The sequence below is a fragment of the Chinchilla lanigera genome, unplaced genomic scaffold (genome assembly GCF_000276665.1).
Source record: "Chinchilla lanigera isolate Chin_1 unplaced genomic scaffold, ChiLan1.0 scaffold00009, whole genome shotgun sequence".
Lineage (NCBI taxonomy): Eukaryota > Metazoa > Chordata > Mammalia > Rodentia > Chinchillidae > Chinchilla > Chinchilla lanigera.
Window position 1 is genome coordinate 6,397,188 of NW_004955410.1, and position 19,134 is coordinate 6,416,321.

The 19,134-nt window shown below is 37.6% G+C and overlaps 1 long non-coding RNA gene across 1 annotated transcript in view; it reads left to right on the top strand.

The window, feature by feature from the left end:
* Positions 1-3,090: 3,090 nt before the first annotated feature.
* Positions 3,091-19,134, top strand: part of LOC106147773 — a 78,557-nt gene continuing 62,513 nt past the window's right edge. Inside the window, exon 1 of the long non-coding RNA XR_001232724.1 lies at positions 3,091-3,169. This is a non-coding gene — a long non-coding RNA (uncharacterized LOC106147773). The remainder of the gene's footprint in view (positions 3,170-19,134) is intronic.

Consider the following 19,134-nt stretch of genomic DNA (forward strand, 5'->3'; position numbering starts at 1 on the left):
CACTAACAAATGATAAACAGAAATTCCATGAACACTAACGATGACACCAAAAATTGCAGCTATGACAGATAAGATAGGAAGCTGTTTAAAAGCAACTGACACTTGCTGAACACTATGTGTAATTCTTTAATTTTTAGCTTTCTTCAAAGTGCTGCCTTAGAAGCTGGAAATGAGGTCATCCTGAGACCCAGGCTCTACTTTTTTAGCTAGGCCATTGGCTGATGTCTATTGCTTAATTCCCACAAATCAAAATTTCTAATCAAAGATAAATGTGCATCTCTATGTGTATATATGGGTAATATATACACCTAGGTATGAATATAGAACATTTATAACATGTATGCAAATATGTGTATATATATATTGATTAAGATCCTATATAGTTTCTCAACAATATTAGCTTTGAAATAATGGTAGGTTTTCTAAAATAAATACGTTCTCATATAACAAGAAATCCTAAATTATGTGGTTGCCCATGTCACTTTGAGTTGCTTAGTAGTAAAGCCATCAGGGACCCAGGCTGCTTCTAGCTTCTTCTCTAGAACTGCTGGGATGTTGGTTTTTTCCCTGTGTTTGTTACTTCCTGGTCAGAACATGGCTGCCACATCTCAGAGATAATGCTCAGTTCAAATAATAAGGAATCCTCGTTCTGCATTATCTCTCAGTGGACAGCTAGGAATATGGGGACCTGGACTGAACGACTGTTGAAGACCACTGGGGCCATGCCCTGGAGCCGAGCAGGTTTAAACTGGAAACTCAATCGGAATTCTTTTATTGAAAAGAAGGAATACTGGATAGGGGGGCTATCAGATTTTGCCATAATAAGAACACTAGGTAAATTAAATTACTTTAAAAATGCAATTGTGAAAAAGGTGATCAAGTACTTGGAAAATATGAGACAAGAAAATTTCTCCAAAATAAATAAGATCATCTGTAGGATTTTACTGTGCTGAACTCACTTTAATTAACACAAGGAGTTTCATGTTACTTCTTATAACCTTCAGTAGGTCCTCTCACTAGGAAAAAAGGTACAGCCAGTCCCTGAAATCAACAGACAGAACTTTGTGGCTGTTTTCTTAAACAGATAAATATTCAAGAGGACAAATGCAGTACCTTTGCAGTAGAAGAAGTGACTTATTCTGATAATATATTTTGAAGACAAGAATCATCCTGGACTGCAAAATGTGCACGTGTCCCTGTCACATTACCTGAGTGACTCTGGCTTACATTAACGGGCAGATGACATCTGGTGTTCCACAGCTGGCTTTTTCTTGGGCAGCCAGAAAGCATCTCCTCACCTGGCATGTTCCCCATATTGGATGGAAAGAAAAAGAGAGAGGGTGCCACTGCCAGAGCACCCCAGACTTAACACCAGGCAGAAACGACAGCTGAGAGCAGTCCCAGGCGTGCACTTGCTTAGTAGGAGTTAGCAGGGGCAAGCAGGTTCTGCTGACCAGAAACAAACAAGGGGGCTGAGGAGAATTTCTAAGTCCTACATTCTTAACTACCTCACAGCGAACTACCTCACAGCACTGCAAGCATGTCCAGGAAATGCAGAAACCCAGGAAACGAGGAGATGTAAATAACAGATAATTGTCAGGACTCCCCAAAGGTAGTTTCAAATGGTTTTGAATTTGGAAAATGATATGTATAAGCATTTCATAGTAATATGTATACGTGTCCAATGAATGCGTTTTCTTTTAATGTGTTTGTTTTTCATTGCCCGATTGCATTGAGTAGAAAAATAATTTAAAGACTGCTTAAATATATAAGAAGCATTATTTGGGCAGTAAGAATTCTGATAGTTTATTTAGGTAAAAATCCTTTTTCCACCACACATTGCTGTGGCTACACCTCACACTAGGCAGCAACTGAAAGAATGAATTTTGAAGACCTGAGACATGTTGCAGTACGTGACCTGTAAGCAAAGTAACTACAACTTATTTAAAAGTATTTGCATTACATATGTATGCGCCTAAATAAATGCTATTTTACACAATCATAGTGTTATAAATTCATTTGTAAGTTCTGAAATTCAAAGGAATCTGAAAAGAAGATGATTTTGTGACTATTACAGACTTCCTATTTCCTCTAACCTTTTCTTTTGTTTTGGCTCAATTACCCTAATATGTTTGGATGAAAAGATAAGAGTTTCAGGAAATCTTATTTCTAGCTTAAAAGTATTTTGATTTATGATTCAGAATTTCCAATATAGAAAGGTCTTTAGATAAATATTCATAATTATCATTGTTATCTTTAAATGTCAAGTTAATCTTTGATGGATCTACACTGTTGATTTTCTAATCTATATCCCAGTTTTTCATTAGAGTATAATAGCAAACAGAACCAAATTATTTCTATTGCTTGGCGAAAGAACAACACTATATATATATAATTTCAAACCTTGTTTCTCGCTAAATATATCTAGAAATATATTATGGAACTGAGAAATTACTGTAATTTATGATATGAAGGGGTAAAACATTAATATTTGTCTAGTTATTTTACAAATTTTTTGTAGAACTGTACTTTTTAAATCCACAGTAGTATTTTAGAATGTAAAACCCTTGAGGGCATTATGCTAAATAAGCAGTCATGAAAGGCAAATATTATGTGATTCCACTTATATGTGGGACTTAGACTAATCAAATCCGTAGCAACAGTAGAATGGCAGTGGCCAAGGACTGAGGGAGGGAGGGATGCGAACGTGTAAATGAATAAGCAAGTAAACAGTCTTTTTGGCCCTCCAGTGAGATACATTATTTCAATACTTTATTTCAACATGTACATTTTACCGCGGTTTTCACTCAAAATGAAGAATAAATTCACGAGTACATGCAAAGCGCTGAGCAGGAAGGACCGGGTAGGCAGTTATTATTTCAGTAAATGTCATCTCTTTTATTTTATTATTAAAACAACAAATACTCCAGAAAGTCAAAAGAACAATTTTAAATATCTTCTCAGTAAGTTCACGAGTATTTTCGTGTCAGAGTCAAATGACATTCTTGATGTGTTTTCCAAAATCCTTCACTAAGAAACTTTATTGTTCTAGGAGGAATCGTTGATAAAGACCTGCGTCACTACCTCAACTTACGATTTCAGAAGGGGTCTGTGGACCACGAACTCCAGCAAATCATTCGCGACAACCTCTACCTCCGCACCGTGCCGTGTGAGTACGCCGGGCAATAGCATTTTCTCCCTACGTTAGTAGAGAAATACGCAGCTCTATAGCCACTGTTTAAAAGAAAAGTTAAATCGTGCTGATTGTTGTATGGTGGGCATTTGGAAAAGAAAACTGATTTGAGATATATGGAAGTTTTAAATGCAAATGCTTCTAGCAGTGGTTGTGTGGTTGATGATGGGCCTTGGACAGAAGAAAGTGGCGATTTTCAGGCTGTAAAACTCTGACTCACACTTCTCGAGTTAGTACGGAGATGTGTAAATCCCAGTCCAGACTTTTGGACTTGATTCAGAGTGAATCAAGATTGAGGTAGAAATCCACAACGGGAGACGGGAGAATGTAAACTCAGTCTATTAGTTGAAACAGCTACTTTAGAAAGAGAATCTGTACAGTAAACTCATTTTTGCTTTGCAGCAGAGAAATTTCACAAATGAAAAGGACACACTGAAGAGTAGGAAGTGATGATGTTGCATGTTGGGATAAATTTCTCATGTGCAACCTATGGAAATCCACAGACATCAATTTCTGGTTTTCCTTTAAGAGAGGAATTGGCGAAATGAAAAAAAAGCACAAATAGAATTCTTAGTGCCCATTGCACCTTATTTGACAATCCTCTATTCGCTTTAGGACAAATGAAGGACTTTTCAGCTCAGGTTCTAGATCCTGCATGGATATCAAATTCCATGTTCTTTAAAGGAGATTTAATAGGCGCCAAAGACCTTCTGGCCAAGAAAAGGGCTGGTCTGTGGGTATTGTCGGTATTCCTTTTGCCTTAGTTCTGAACTTTAATAAACTCAAAGCTATGGATTCCAGAGGCTTAATATTAAAGAAAAAAAACTTGGTTAGGAAAAATGAAACAAACAAACAAAAAGATTTTTGATATCTAGGATTGAGCCACCAGCAGTATGTAAGTAATATATATGGGTGAATATACTGAAATATTGAAAAATTCACAAATGTGACAATGGACAAGTAAGCTTCCAACACTTTCAGCCCACACACATTTTAGAAGGGATGGATTCCCAGCTATATTAGTGCTAAATGTTCGTTAAAATAAAAATGCCACAGCACCACTGTCAGACATTCCTAAACGAGAATACTTGCTGGTTGCTGTCTTGCTGGTCAAAATGATAGCTCTTGCTGTGTGTGCTAGGTAAAGGAAGAGACTTTTGGACTCTTGCTGTAGAAGTTAAGAAAAGTGCATTCTTAAGCTTACGAGCTTGACATCACAGTGACGGGCAAAGGAAGATGAATGAAAGGAAAGTGACTGAACTATTTATAAGGTGACAGGTAGACACATTTTCAAAGCTGTGATGTTGTCAGTGTGGCCATGTGAATTTATCTTTTATGACATGGAAGAAAGGAGATCCGAAATACTAAATAAAGAATCCAGGCACTTTATTGTGTTTAGAAGCTGAGAGAAATAGGTAAGAGGCTGACATTCAGGAGTACTTGCAGTCTTTGCTAAGGAAAATGATATAAATAAGAAAGTATTAATTAAATATGAAGATAATGAGTAAATTTGGCATTAGTTAATTAACTTCTTAAAGCATTTCTTTAGAGTGCCAAAGAAAGACTATGAAGGAAAAGTAAATAAGAAGGTAAAATGTCTAGACTTAGAGGAGTAAACAGGTAAGAGTTTCAAGATGTGATTTTGGGAGAAGGTCATAAATTCAATTATAAGTCCGTGAATAGCTCCTGTAAAGAAGATAATTAGAAACTCAGTGAATCTGAATATTATGATGAAATAATTATTCTTTGGGGTTTTTTTTCAGCCACCACACTCCTAATAGCCAATTCCAATGACACCACTCCTAATAGTGCTTTTTATCAGGGTGTAGTAGTGAAGAAAATTTGAGGTAGAGATGATTCTGATTTATATTATTAAAAACCATTTTTATACTAATGAGTTAGAACTGGACAATCTACCATCTTCACTCAGTGTATCTTTTAATGAAGTGTTCAGACATTTTTGGAGAGCATGCTATAAAAATGTGTGAATAGCATGAAAAATCCTACCATGGCTTAGAAACTTAAATTAGATCCAGCGCAATCTATTGGTACTGAGTATGGAATCATACTTTTTACACATTGTTCTAGGAGAAAATATTCTTTTTGGTTTTCATGAAATCAGCACAATAAGGAGAAAATGTGCTACTAGGAGCGCACCATGGCCTCCATGCATGTATGCATTAATATGTGCTCAGGTACCTGCCGCCATGGCATCCGGAATATGTCTGTGATAACTTTATTGAAGCAGGACTATAGTTCATGTAAAATTATGTGAAAGAGCACTAATCTTTTTTTTACAAGAAAATGAATGCTTCTGCCAGCTATTTGACCTCACTCCTCTACTGCTGACTGCAGCTAGAAAGAAGGGAGCCAAGTCTTGGTGCTGGACTCGCGGGGTCCCGCGACCCTCTGCACGCACTTGCGCTTGTGAGCAGCATGTCTCCTGTACGCACACGGAAGCGTCTGGCTGCCGGCTGCTTTCTAAGCTACTCAGGTGAAAGAGGCCATTAGCCCAGCGCTCCCATTGTCTTCAACAGCAAATAATAAAAAAAAATGCTGTCCTTCTTTTACAATCAGAAAGGTTTACCTTTTGTTTCCCCAAACAGTATCTCAGAACCGATTTCTTCAAAAAATTCTTCTAGAACCATATATCTAGATATGGAAGGAAGTCTCAGTCATGGAGAAGGGATTGTTGTGCACAGAGTGAGTGACACAAGATACACAGACAGACAGACAAGCTCGAGTGTGCACACGCGTGCACACACACACACACACACACACACACACACACACGCTTGCTGAAATCAGGTCACCATTCCTTAAAATCAGATCACAAAGTAAAATCCTTAAGAAGGGACTTGATATTTCCTGTAGAACATAACAAACCAGTCCCAAGATGATTCATATTCACTGAAGACTTGAATTTGTGCTTAAATATGTGACTTTCACTTGTTAATTATGTAACTAATACGGGGGGGTGGGAAATAAAGATTTCTAGAAGACACTTACTAAGAGGAGAAAGGCAATTGTTTTAAAATGGAGACTGCGAACGTATTTTCCACTATTAGATTTCAGGTTACTTAAGATTTTTATGTAATCAGACTTCAGATAAAATGAATAAATGGCTATGAAATGAAACTATTGTGGCCTAGAATATGGTAAAGACTAATGGGAGAAAGTGTATAGATAATGATCCGGATTGTTCACCGTATTGGGTTTCAGTTATGGTGATCGTATACAAAGCGCAGTTTCAGAAGCACTGTTAGCGCAAGATGGTTTCATCACAGCATGTTACATGCACAGAGTTAAGGCAGCATTCATTGTCCCTGGGGTAGCATAGATCCAAAGTATAGGGAGAATTCCTGGAAATAATACTGAAAAACATTGGATTAATTTGTAAGTTTTTAAAGAGTACAAATGAAGTTTATTTTGGCTTTACTATTCCACTGAGCATAATAATGACATATATTTAGTTCAAGTCTAATCAACCACCATTAAGCTGACTATGCTTCTTAAATATGAAGAAAATAATCACTCCAACTTATTGATAAAGTTCTTGTTCTATCTTTGATATGTATATTAGAGACACAAATTAATCCTTGAGGAAGGTATAAGCACAGATATAAATTTTAGATGCTTTTCCCCACTATACCAGACGACGTGGTAAAGGACTTCAATGACCAATTTTGAAAGTTTTGAAATGAAATGGAAGACAGTTAAAATAAAAATTGTCTCCAAACAGTATATTTATCATTTAGTGAGATGGTTTTACTAGGAAATATTTTAAATTGATTTGAAGCCAGAAGAAATGCCAGTGTAATATACCAAGTAAAAGAGAAAAATCAATAAAATTAAAGTCTAAAACTATTCTATGAAAAATGACTAAGATGAAAAACATAGACCTGCGATATGAAGGAAATTACTTTCATGGAAGACCAGTTCAGGGTATAACTCAAAATGATGTCTATACATACTTAAGGGACTTACGTTAGTAAAACTGAGCCATGATTGAAGAAGAATTTCCACAGATAAAATCGTAAGGTTTCTAATATATGCTTTTTAAAACTTTCTGATATTTGTGCCAAACTATCTTTCGCAGAGAATGAGATAGAGACAGGCTCTTTACAAGTGGTGAGAAAGTCTTCCGTTAGGAACAGTTACAGTGTACCAAAAGATGAAGCTATGCAAGATATTAACAGTTTTTTACATTTTAAAGAGAATAAAAAATAAAGACATTAGAAATGATACAGAACTTTTAAAAAACAAGATGATATGAATTCAACAATAGTTGTTATGTTGCATATTGTGGTCTTCCACGTAGTGGTTCGGATTATCAGATATAGATATGTAAAATTGGTCAAAAAATTAAGCATTAACTGTTCCTTTCAATAAACCAATAGAGGGCCTGGGGATTTAGCTCAGCGGCAAAAAGCGCCTGCCTGGCAAGCGCAAGGTCGTGAGTTTGGTTCCCGGTACCAGAGAAAAACCAAAAAAAAAAAAAAAAAAAAAAAAAAAAAAACCAATAGAAATTAGTAGTATAGTTATCTTAACAATCTTGTGTATATATATTTTTCCCTTCCTTCTTTGTTTTCTCCCTTCCCTCATCCCAGTTGTTCTTTCCTTTTGAGTAGTTTCTTTCCCTCCAAACGGTCACATTGTCCTGAAGACAATAAGAACCTGAAAGAGTAAATAAAATCAACATCCTTTTCTGTTGGTTATATAATACGAAGTAAGACTGGCCAAAAAGAACTAGTGGAGAGTGGCTGATTAGGTAACAAAAGAGAAAGGTATCACAGATTACCAAGATGAACAGACCATCTCTTACCAATGGAAGGAACTTCTCTCAGATGAAAATGATCGAGAACATGAGTAAGTTCTCGGCACACCTGTAAGCAGTACAGACTTACGTGCAGAGATGGTAGGCTGCATGTATAGGAGAAGAAGCATCTGATCCAACTGAATTTTAAACCAACATATTGCAACAACTGTGTATCATATATCTGCTTCAACGTTATTCTGATTGCCTCAAATAAGAATCCTCAATTTAGAAGCTATTTTTTGAAATTGTTTTTAGAATATAAATCAAATATTCTTTCATAATTATTTCAGAAGTAAGTTGCCAGAGTTTTGTTCTTTGAAAATGGATATAATTTTTTAAGTGGACTAATTATATTTGGTGGTAAGTGTTGAAAATAAGGGTTATTACAAAATAAATATGGTTATTAGCAACATGGACTGAAAGGAAAGGAAGTCTATAAACAAATACAGCTAATTTCTTGAGAAATTTATAAATTGCCCTGGAAATCTACACCAAAAGCAAAAATTCAAAGCTTTGTGGGCATAGCAAATACTTGAAGTGTTCTACCCACACTCATTCAAGTAGCTGCCTGCTCGGTATGTTAAATGTATTGGTCCTTTACCGAAAGTTGTAATAGGCTTACGCTCTCTTCCTTCTCCCTGAAAATATTAAGATCCAGTTTCATGCACCTATGTGACAGTACGATAAATTTTCTCATCTGTTCACCAAACAGAATGAATGTGTCTTTTTTGGTCAGATAGCAACATCCCTTGGTTTGGCTGACAGAATATTCTAGAGAGAAATGGCTTCAAAATATTGCTTAAAATGGAAAGTCAAGGAACATTAGAAGTGATTGTATTGATTTATCTATTCAACACTATAGGGCTTTACTTTTAGATTAAAAGTATACATGTAGCAGAAAAGAAGTGCAGTAGAGACACCAGCAGTATATGCTTCTTCCCAAACGTGTAAACCTCCCTGACTTGATTGGCTTTTTAGGTTGTGGCCCTGTCTTTCCTTTGGTTTTCCCCTTTGCTTTACATTTTTTCTTTTCACTGTTCAGAACTCTGCACAGGAAATCCAGTTTGTGGGCCATGAGGGGAGTGGGAAGGAGAATTGGACTCTGGGGTTCCCCTCTGCGCCTCCAAGTGAGGATGGATGCTGACCCCTGTTTATCCACCTCTAAAAAGGCCAGTCATCACTTTCAATAGAAAAGAGGCCAGAGTTTGCTCCCTGTTGGCTTTAAAAGCATAGCCCTGAGTGCTGGGACGCAAAAAGGTTGACATCTCTCAGTGTACACGCCTGCACTGTTGGAATAAAGAGTGGGGCTCTGTCAGTTTCAGGCTTACCCGATTTTCCAGTCATCTGGTTAGTTTCTAGGCCATGGGATGATCATAGCAGAGGGTGAAGCGGGTAGATAGAAAAATGGCAGTGGTGTTATCACAAGACTTTAAGACTGGGTTTGCAGTAGGACCGTCAGCTTCAGATTCAATGCATCTGAAATAAACAACAATAAACGAGAATACTGATTAAATTCACTGAGATTCTGGTGTCTAGTGCACCAGTCAAACTTATTTGCACATTGTAGTTAAGCATAACAAGTACCAGTAAGTGTGAGCTTTAATTATTTGGTGACATAGAATTACGGAAAAAGAACTCATCTCAAACTTGGGAGTTTTCAGTTCTGGACTGGTTTCTGACACTAACTAAAGGACTTCACAAAAGTCTTAACCTTTGGTCTCTGGGGAGAGAAAGGAGAAGAGAAAAAGGACTCCAGTGGTTATTTCTCTTCTAAAATTGTGTGGTTTTTAACTCCACTGCCTTGCTTTTATTTTAGCCGCATTCAAATCAGCTCAATTTATTCTGAGTATGGAATGCCCTTGATATCCAGCAGGTGTAAACAGCTTATGGAAACTGAAGATATATCAAATATAGCAGACACCTCAGGGAAAACTAAAGAGCGGAGTTTAAATTAAGTGCAGTTCAAGAGAAAAGCAGTCATGTGTGTACTTTCAGAGTTTTCTATGAATGTCAAGCTAAAGATGCTATCATAACTCTGATGTTCCTTGAAATCTGCCTTCACTATTCATGAAACTCTGAAATATGGTCCGGTCTTGGTAAGTGGATAAGAAAATAAACATAATGAGAAATACAAAGCCTTTAAAATTGCTCTTCACCTTTGGAATGTGTAATGAGTCGAGATGTGACATAAAGACTTTTGAAGCATGAGGTGTATTGTTAGGGAAATGTGATGGTAATCCTTACAATACAATGTTTAACGTGAAATTTAGTGCCTTCCAAAGTTGCACCGTAATAAACGTCGCTTATGGGAGTGCCTAGCCCTGGTTAAAGGCCCAAATAGAGGTAGATAATGGGGAGCTAATCCAAGGCTTAGTGCTGTCAAGTACTTCACACCACAGATGAAAAATTTTGGACAGTCCATAGAGTTTCCCACATGGGATAATGAAAAGTTCACACTGATACACGATGGACAGTTGATTCAGTTACAAAATACACAAGAATCTCGCCTTTCTTAGGCAAATCAGAGTATACAGTTGGATTCGCTTCCAGTTAGTTTCCTACTTTCTCTTCCAAGCCATTCCCTTTCTCTAGCTTGCAGGGCAGTTGCTTCCATGCTGACCAAGTCAGCAGATATCTGCGCAAGCTCCCTGGCACGAAGATAGTTTCTCAGGCTGCCTGACACCAGCGAGCCGTGTGCATCAGTGATAATTCCCAACTTGTCCTCTAAAGACAGGACTGAAGTAGGGAACGAGCACGAGCCTGTGTGTAATTGTCATCTCCCTTTTCTAGAAGGAATTCGGATGCATCTTGTCATCTTTTTAATTGGCTGAACATGATGAAAAACCATGCAGATCATTAAGGGATTTGCATATTTGAAGAAACTTTAAGACTTCATGACCTGAATCCAAAGCAGATCAGTTATTTTTATCTCAATGTGAACCTTTGACTGGCCATTAATCAATGTATAACACAATGTCCTTTTTAGCATGTCATTGCCAGAAATATTGGAATATAAAATATCTAAGGAAAAAAGACAATTTAATTGATAAATATATGATTCTAGTAAGTAAAACTGTTACCTTGATATACAAATAGAATATATGCAAATAAGTCGTTATCTCAAAGATTTCTTTTATTTTCTAAACTTGCCTCTAAGAATTTTTAAATCTCAGCTCTGCTAGATCTTCTAAGTACCCCAAATTCTAATGTACAGTTACAGTCATATAAAGCTCTGTAGACAGGTGTCCACAAATGTTTCCATTTCCTTACTTTGAGATTTCATAAAAGTATTTATTTCACAAATCAGGGTAGGATTGGTAGCAAAATGAAAGAAAAATATGAATTATCATTCACCAAATGTCTAGGTGCAAGTATTATTAAGTCGTTTCATTTTATACACCTCCAAGAAACGTGTGTTGTTCTCATTTTTCAGACCAGGAAACTTAGGTGTGGAGAGGTTGTGAAACCTTCCGTAATCCACACAATTAATAAGAGATCAAAAGGAAGTCAAGTCTACATCTACCTCCTGCCAAGACCCATGTGTTGGGTATATCGCGTTACCTCTACAGTCACTATCACTCTGATTTTTCTGATAGCTCTGACCAAATTTTGGGAAGCTCCAAAAAATAGAAGACTGCTTAGGTATGTATCTAGATCCATTATCTAATATTTCCATAAAAGCAGCAAAAAAATTGTGATAATAGTGAATTCTGTAGGACCTCTGAATTGCGTACTTACTTCCATAATGGCTCTGCAGAAGCCCCCATAGTTTATTCCCCTAGATTCCAAAAGACCAGGGTCAGTAGCTGATTGCTTTTATTCCACCATGGCACACCTCGTCCCATTCTAACTGGAGGTAACCAAAAGCAAAGCAATGGGTCTCTGCTCCAGGGCTCATGGCGTTGTAACATAGAAAAGGACCCTCCTTCTGCTGAAGTGCCGCTCCCTCACCCGCATAGCTGGCTCTGTTCTGCCTCAGCTGTCACTCAGTACCGTGACAGCTGCTCAGATCTCCAGAGCTCTCACTGGCTCTCTTTGGGCACAGTGCCACGGTGACATTAGGCACAACTTGTTTGACCCATTCCTAGTCACAAATAGATTTAAGGCAGAGTGTTCACCCTTCCATCTCCCTGGGCCTCCCTGGCTTCTGCGTAAATGCTCTGACTGCACAGGAATCTCTGGTACCCAGTGAGCAATTTCAACCACTAAGAAGTCAGGGATTGTGCAGCCAAGCTTAATCTTGCCAAGCTTCTATCATCTTTTTATTACTTTCAGTGTCACAGTACTTTTTTGGGGGGTGTCTCTCTTGTCCATAACACAAAATAATATGTGTCAATCAGGATTCTGCCAAGGGAGGAAGTCCATGCATCCTATTTTAAGGAGAAAGAGGAGGTTTAGGGAACTTGTTTTTTAGAAAATTGTTGGAAAAATAATAAGCAATGCAAAACTGCTTGGAGAGATGACACCCTTTAGAGGGAATCGCTGCCTCTGAGACCTGCAGCTAAGATCTGGGTCTCCCCAAGCCAGAACTGAGAAAGTACCACGTGGCTGTAATTGCCTCACCGCCCCTTGACACCTAAGAAGCCAGGGGGAAGGCACTGGAACCTTCTGCAGAAAGCGCCACATCTCTAGAGCCACTGGTATCACCTTTAAACATGTTTCTTGCTGGGCATTGTGGTGCATGCCTGTAATCCCAGCAGTCAGGAGGCTGAGGCAGGAGGATTCTCTTGAGTTCGAGACCAGGCTAGGCTACAAAGTGAGCTCAAGGCCAGCCTGAACTGCATAGTGAGACCCTGACTCAAAAAGACCAAAAAGACCAAAAAAAAAAAAGAAAGAAAAATGTTTCCTTTGAGGGATAACCCAATAGGCGCACAATGCCAGGAGTGTGTCTTAAATTATTATTTACTAAAAGACTACCTTTTAAATTCTTTGTTTTGGTCCATCTGCAGTCAACCACTTACAATGTATAAGTAATTGTTATCAAGAGTGAGTGAAAAGACTTTCAGAGTATTAATTAAGGTTTTCACTTTTCTGTGTAAGCTCAGACTCCCAGTGATTAATGTATATTATGCTAACCAGTGAGAAGCTGCCAGGGAAAGGCATTTGTTCTTTGGAAAACAAGGATACTTATGCATCATCCGTGCGTTCTGCAATTATGCTACTGTACTTACAGAATGAGGTGTTTTAAATGTATGCCAGAGTCTTTGTTCATTTTTATTCACAACTTTATTATTGAAAAGTATGAATATGACACTAACAAAATTTAGATCATAATTATATTTCTCACATGAAAAAGCAATTGACAAAAAGTGCTTTCAGAACATAATTTAAATTTGGAGCAAGAAAAGGAATCTTAATTAAAAGTGAGGAGTTGAATATATTATTTGAAGCACTACAGAAAATTAATCACAGTTCGAAAGAAGGAAGATGTTTGCAGCCTTGGGTGGCACAAGACCTGTGATCGGAGGTCAGCATAGCAGCTCTTTATAGGCGCATCATTTCCATGCCTCAAATCATTTCCATGATTCATTAAGGAATCATGCTATGAGTCTTTCAGTAGAACAGAATACAGTAAGAATACATGTGCAAGTAACACATGACTGTGTGCAATTTGGAGAATTTGCATCTAAGCCAAAATGTTGAATTAATATTAATTTATAATAAAGAAACCTGATTCTCTGGTATAAACATAAAAATGTAATCTGTTTCCCAAAGGCCAGATGTTATTCTCTTTATGAATATGGTTCTATTCATAAAAACTTACCTTCCAACTTCATCACTTGTAAAAAAATGAGGTTGTTAATTCAAAATGTCATTAATGCACTTAATAACCTGTTCAATTTAAAGACATTAAAAATGTATAAACTTTTACATATTGTAACTTCCTTTAAGTCAGCTCTGCTAACATCGAGAACTAGTACGTTCATATGTCTGGCTGGATGCCTGTAGTACAGAATGATTAAGACCGAGATCCTATTTGTTAGGGATTTATGCTTATTACAACTCCACTATGGGTAAGGCTGTATTATCATTCTCACTTTACAGATGACTAAACAATATGTAACACAAACTAAATAAAAAGAGCTACCTGTGTCGTACTTAAGATTTATTGCCAGCGCAAGAGTTTGGGAAATAATAGTTATTTAAAACAATCTGAGTTAATTTGTCTTTGTTTAGCAATAATGACTAGACTCTTGGACTACAATAAAGATACAGACCAGGAACAACAGAGCACTCATAGGTTTAACTGAACCATATGCATCCAGTTTGGGAAACTTTGCGTAGCCCTGCTCTAGATTTCTTATAAGGAGAAGAATGAAAGGGAAAAGAAAAAAGTATCACAGGAGACCCTGAAGGCTTAAAGGTTTTCTTGGATTAGACTGTGAGGGCCAACTTGTCACGATTAGTTTATTACGGATGCACATTTTCTGCCTTAAAATAAATCTGAAGGCTCCAATATCTTTAAACAAAACCCTCAGGCGGGGACAGTTAATCCACGCTGCCCTCGGTGGAAATGTTGTAGTAAACAGGCTATGGGGATTAGGGACAGTTGTCTTGGTTCACCTTTGCCTGTTTCCAAAGAAGCCTAGAGCCTATTAGTTCTGGAGTGTTCTTCTTATTTAGAAGGCAGAAATGAGGCTCGGGAAGTCAAGTAAGTAGCTCAGGATAAATGACTTCTAACTGGCTAAGCCAGAGTTGAAACAATTTTTCAGACACATATAGAGATATATACTTTGTAATATTTATAAATAACTATATATATGTTTATACCTGCTGGTATGTATACACATATATATAGATATCCATTTCTATATTTACTTATATCTATTTAAATAAGATGTGTATATATGTATGTCTTTATGTGTGTGTATCTATTAAAAATAGGAAGTCTTACTTTCTTGGGTAAAAGGCAAGCTTTAAGTCAGCCTTGGAAATCAGGTGGGGTTGGGTAGGTGGCAGGAGTTGGAAGCACATCCAGGTATTTTGAGAACATCCTTGGTGCTGGTAATGAGCATGAGAAGATAAGAGGGGTGCGTCTGCGTGTTAGGGAATTGTGCGATGAGAAGACAGAAGGTGAAGATTGCAGAGGACCTTGAACTTGGTTAAAACAGTCTTACCTGTATTCTTTTTCCAGTTTGAATCATATTGAATCGATTTCGACCAACTGACCATGCAATGGAACAGAGGAAGGTACTTGGATCTCAATACAATAGCCCACTTTCTAATGAGGTGGACTTAGACTAGTTAGGTGCTTGTGGCTCAGTTCTGCCTTTTGTGAAAATGGAGATAAAATGTTGCCTACATCACAGAACGAGGATTAAAAAATTTAAGATGCACATAGCGATGCCTTATACAAGGTAAACGTGCGGTGAAGTTGGCAGTGATTATGCCAGTCCTTATGCGAGATGGAAAGGGAACATTTTGTGACTAAGCAAGATTAATCTCATGATGGTCGGCCCCAGCACTGGCAAATACTGTGAGTTATTCCCAAGTGCTTGCGAAAGAGGGAACAACACCGTCTTATTGTGACCCTTGATAGCTATACTTTGTGGGCAAATCCATGATAGCTGTAAAAACTTTCAGGATTCAGAATACCTTCTAGGCAAAAAGAAATCCAGCATGAAGCACATTGGCATAGCTTCTCCAGAGCATGCTGACTTGGCACAGGGGCATTGATTTGGGGGACGGATAATTCTTTCTTGGGGAGCTGCCCTGCATGTTGTGGGATATTTAGCCGCATCCTTGGCTTGTGCCCGTTAGATGCCTATTACATTCGGTGAGTTATGACAACCAAAACCATTTAGAAATATTGCCAATGGTTGCTTGAAAGGAACAAAAATGCCCCCAATGGAGAAAACTTACTGCAGAGAAAGAATGCATCTAGGAAACATTTTTAAGAGGAAGATCGTTAGTTAAGGGCTGGCTGGGAACTCCCAGGAGAAAAAATTTTAATCTTCCTGGGTACAGTCATAAGAATGTCCTACCAAGGGAATGGTGACAATAGGCTAAATGACAGCCAGTGGTGTCCTACAAGTAACACCAACCCCACAGTGAAAAGTATCTGAAAATATCTGAAAATAACTGAAAAGTATCTGCAAAATAACCTAATGCCCTGACTGTGTTCATGTATCTTCTCTAGTTGTAGCTAGGTCACATGTTCATTTGCACATGATACATTTCCCATGGACCTCTGCTTTCTTCATCAGTTTGCATGTATTTAAAAAGAGTGAGACTCCTGGTACTCTGATGAGAGTAATTTTTTCTATATACATTAGTAAATGACTTTCCCACATTGGTTATTGTGTGTGTGTCTAGTGCCTGATCTCTCCAGGCAATGACCAAAGTTATTCTTCAGGATTTCACTGTTAGGAACTAGATAATGGAATTTTTGCATTATCTGCAAAGCTATCTGCTATTAAATTCTACCTAATTTGGGTACCCTTAAGTGTGTATAGACATTTGTCCTGTGGATGGACAGATGGAAGACATGCAAAGAAGAGAAACAAAGAAACACATAAAGGGAGTAAATGCCATCTACCTCTTCAACTATGTAGGAGCACACTGTAAAGCGCCAAATAGAACAAGAAAGCCAGCAGCACAGAGGTATTCTGTGGCTGCCCTTTAAATCTCTGTGAAGTGTAGCAAAAACAGTGTGTAGGATGAAAATAGTGGTACAAAATAGAACTTCCTGTGAGTGCCAAATGCAGTCCACCGTCTGCATGTTCGAAAGATTTGAAGCACAGGTAAAACATCTTGGAAAAATAGAAGTGTTCTACCATCTAGAACACAAGTGGAGGAGAACCTGCTGCTGAGAGTGTGTGGGAAGTACAAAGATGTTTTCAGAATCAATGATTTGCTATGATTATCATTCTCAATCTGGATAATGGAGAACAGTTTCGAATTCATAGTCAGTAACATCTTTGAAAAGCGTGCCTGTAGGATTTTCCTTTCTTCCTAGTCCCACTGTGCAATCATATCTTCCTTCCACTCTGCCAAAGAAGACCTTTCATGAACTTAATTCAGCACTGGTGAAAGAAATCACAACTCTTCCCTTGAGAATCTTGCCTTTTTGCTGGTAGTGTATGAGCCATCACAGATCATTGCAATCCAAAATATGTCTGTAATCAAAATAGGACACACAGCTAATCTTTGATTCATATAGTGCAATTCATCTAACAGCCAATTCTTTGGGGTAAAGGTAGTTTTTATTTACAGGAGAGGTGACAGTAGCAGCAGGATAGCTACTATGAAACAATGTAATTAGTTCTAATGTCATTAATCTGGACATCTAATCAATGAAATAAAATCTGTGGGCTGCTTTTACTACTAGAACAGCCTTCATTCAAACATCCATGCATACTCTGGTCATGGCTGTAAATGAAGACACAGAAAGTACCTGTGCATATATGTTGCTAGATATAAAACATTTATTTACCTTTTATTTATCTCCAACCTTGAAATGTAACATCATTGATTCATCTCAGTCCAAATTTTTGTCATCATCTATCAATGTTAGCTTTTAAAAAAATTTTTTATCCTAGTTATAATCCATCTTTCTCCATACCTTAGCTGTAAGTAAATATCTTGAGGCAGATTCAAAATAGTCATCGTAAGTAAAAATCCTATGACTTCCACTAAGGGGTGATGGGAAAGCAGTCACTTCCTTATAGCTATGGAGCAGGAGAGGTCCATAGGGAATAAAAACTGCTTTCAACAACCACCATGTAAAATACCACCAAGTTATAAAGTTTTTCCAGTCTATTGACCTTCCTCTTTCAACCCTCACAGCTGCACTTATAGAAAATCAATTCAGCATTGGAGAAATGCAAAACAGCACAGGGGTTTAATTAATGGGTTTAATTGCAAGAGTAAGAGAAAGTGTGCAAGTTTCCAGAGTTTCTGCTTTTGTCCAAAAATAGCCCTTCATCTTGTGTTAGGTGCTTTCTCTCAGTGCTTATAGGTGGAGAAATGGCATGTTTCAATGTGTGCTAAGTTAACATTTATCCCACCTGACAGAAAAGCTATCTAAATTTAATTAAACAAAATTTAATAACGATTTGGTTTAGGTTTAGTTTCTTGAAAATAATGCAATCTCACCTGAGCAGAACTCAGTGTAGAGCTCAAAAATATCATTGCACTTACATATTTCAGTTTTGCCTGTGGTTGTGCTGGTATCGGATGACTAGCTCTGGGCAGTGGATGGGGCCAGAGCGGTTATGAGTTGGTCCCAAGGTTTGCAAGCGCTTTGTCTCCAGGAGTTTCACATGCAGGGAATCTGCTGCCAGTGCAGTGGTGTTGAGGCAGTGCCACCTTTAAGAGGCAAGATCTCCTAGAAGGAATTGGGTCATGGAGGCCCCATCTTCAGGAATAGGTTAATGTTTTATCACAGGAGTAGGCCAGGTCTCACGGGATTAGATTAGTTCTTTCAAGGAAATTGCTATAAAGATAATCCACCCCACATTTGCCCCTTCTGCATGCTGCCAGTTCTCTGGCATGTTGTAATCCAGCCAGGGCACCCTCACCAGAACTGATACCATGCTATTTGAACATTCCAGCCACCAGAATTCTGAGCCAAATAAACCTGTTTTCTTTATAAACTACCCAAGCTTAGATATTTTGTTATAGAAGGTACAATAGATATCGTGAAAGAGAAAAAAACTGCTCAAAAGGAAAGAACAACTGGGATAGGGAAAGGAGAAAAGAAGGAAGAGAAGAAAATATATGTATATGTATACACAAGAGAGCTAAGGTAATTGTGCTACTAATTTATATTAGTTCATTGAAAGAGACAGTTAGTGCTTATATTGTTTGATGAATTTTGTATGCCTATATCTGGTAATCTGAGCACCTACTTCAAAGATAACAATATGCAATATAATAACCATTGTTAACTTCCTATCCCCTCTTGTTTTGAAATTCTGTATCATTTTTATTATTTTTTAAAATTATCTTTAAAATACGAAATGAAGTTTGATTTAATTTTTTTAAAAAAAGATTAGATGGCTTTCTTCTCTGTCAGTAATGAATTCAAGGTGCACATAATCTAGGGGCTTTATTCACTACAAAGAGAGGCCATCCTGGCCAAGGTTGAACTAAAATCAGACTCAAATTTTGCATTGTT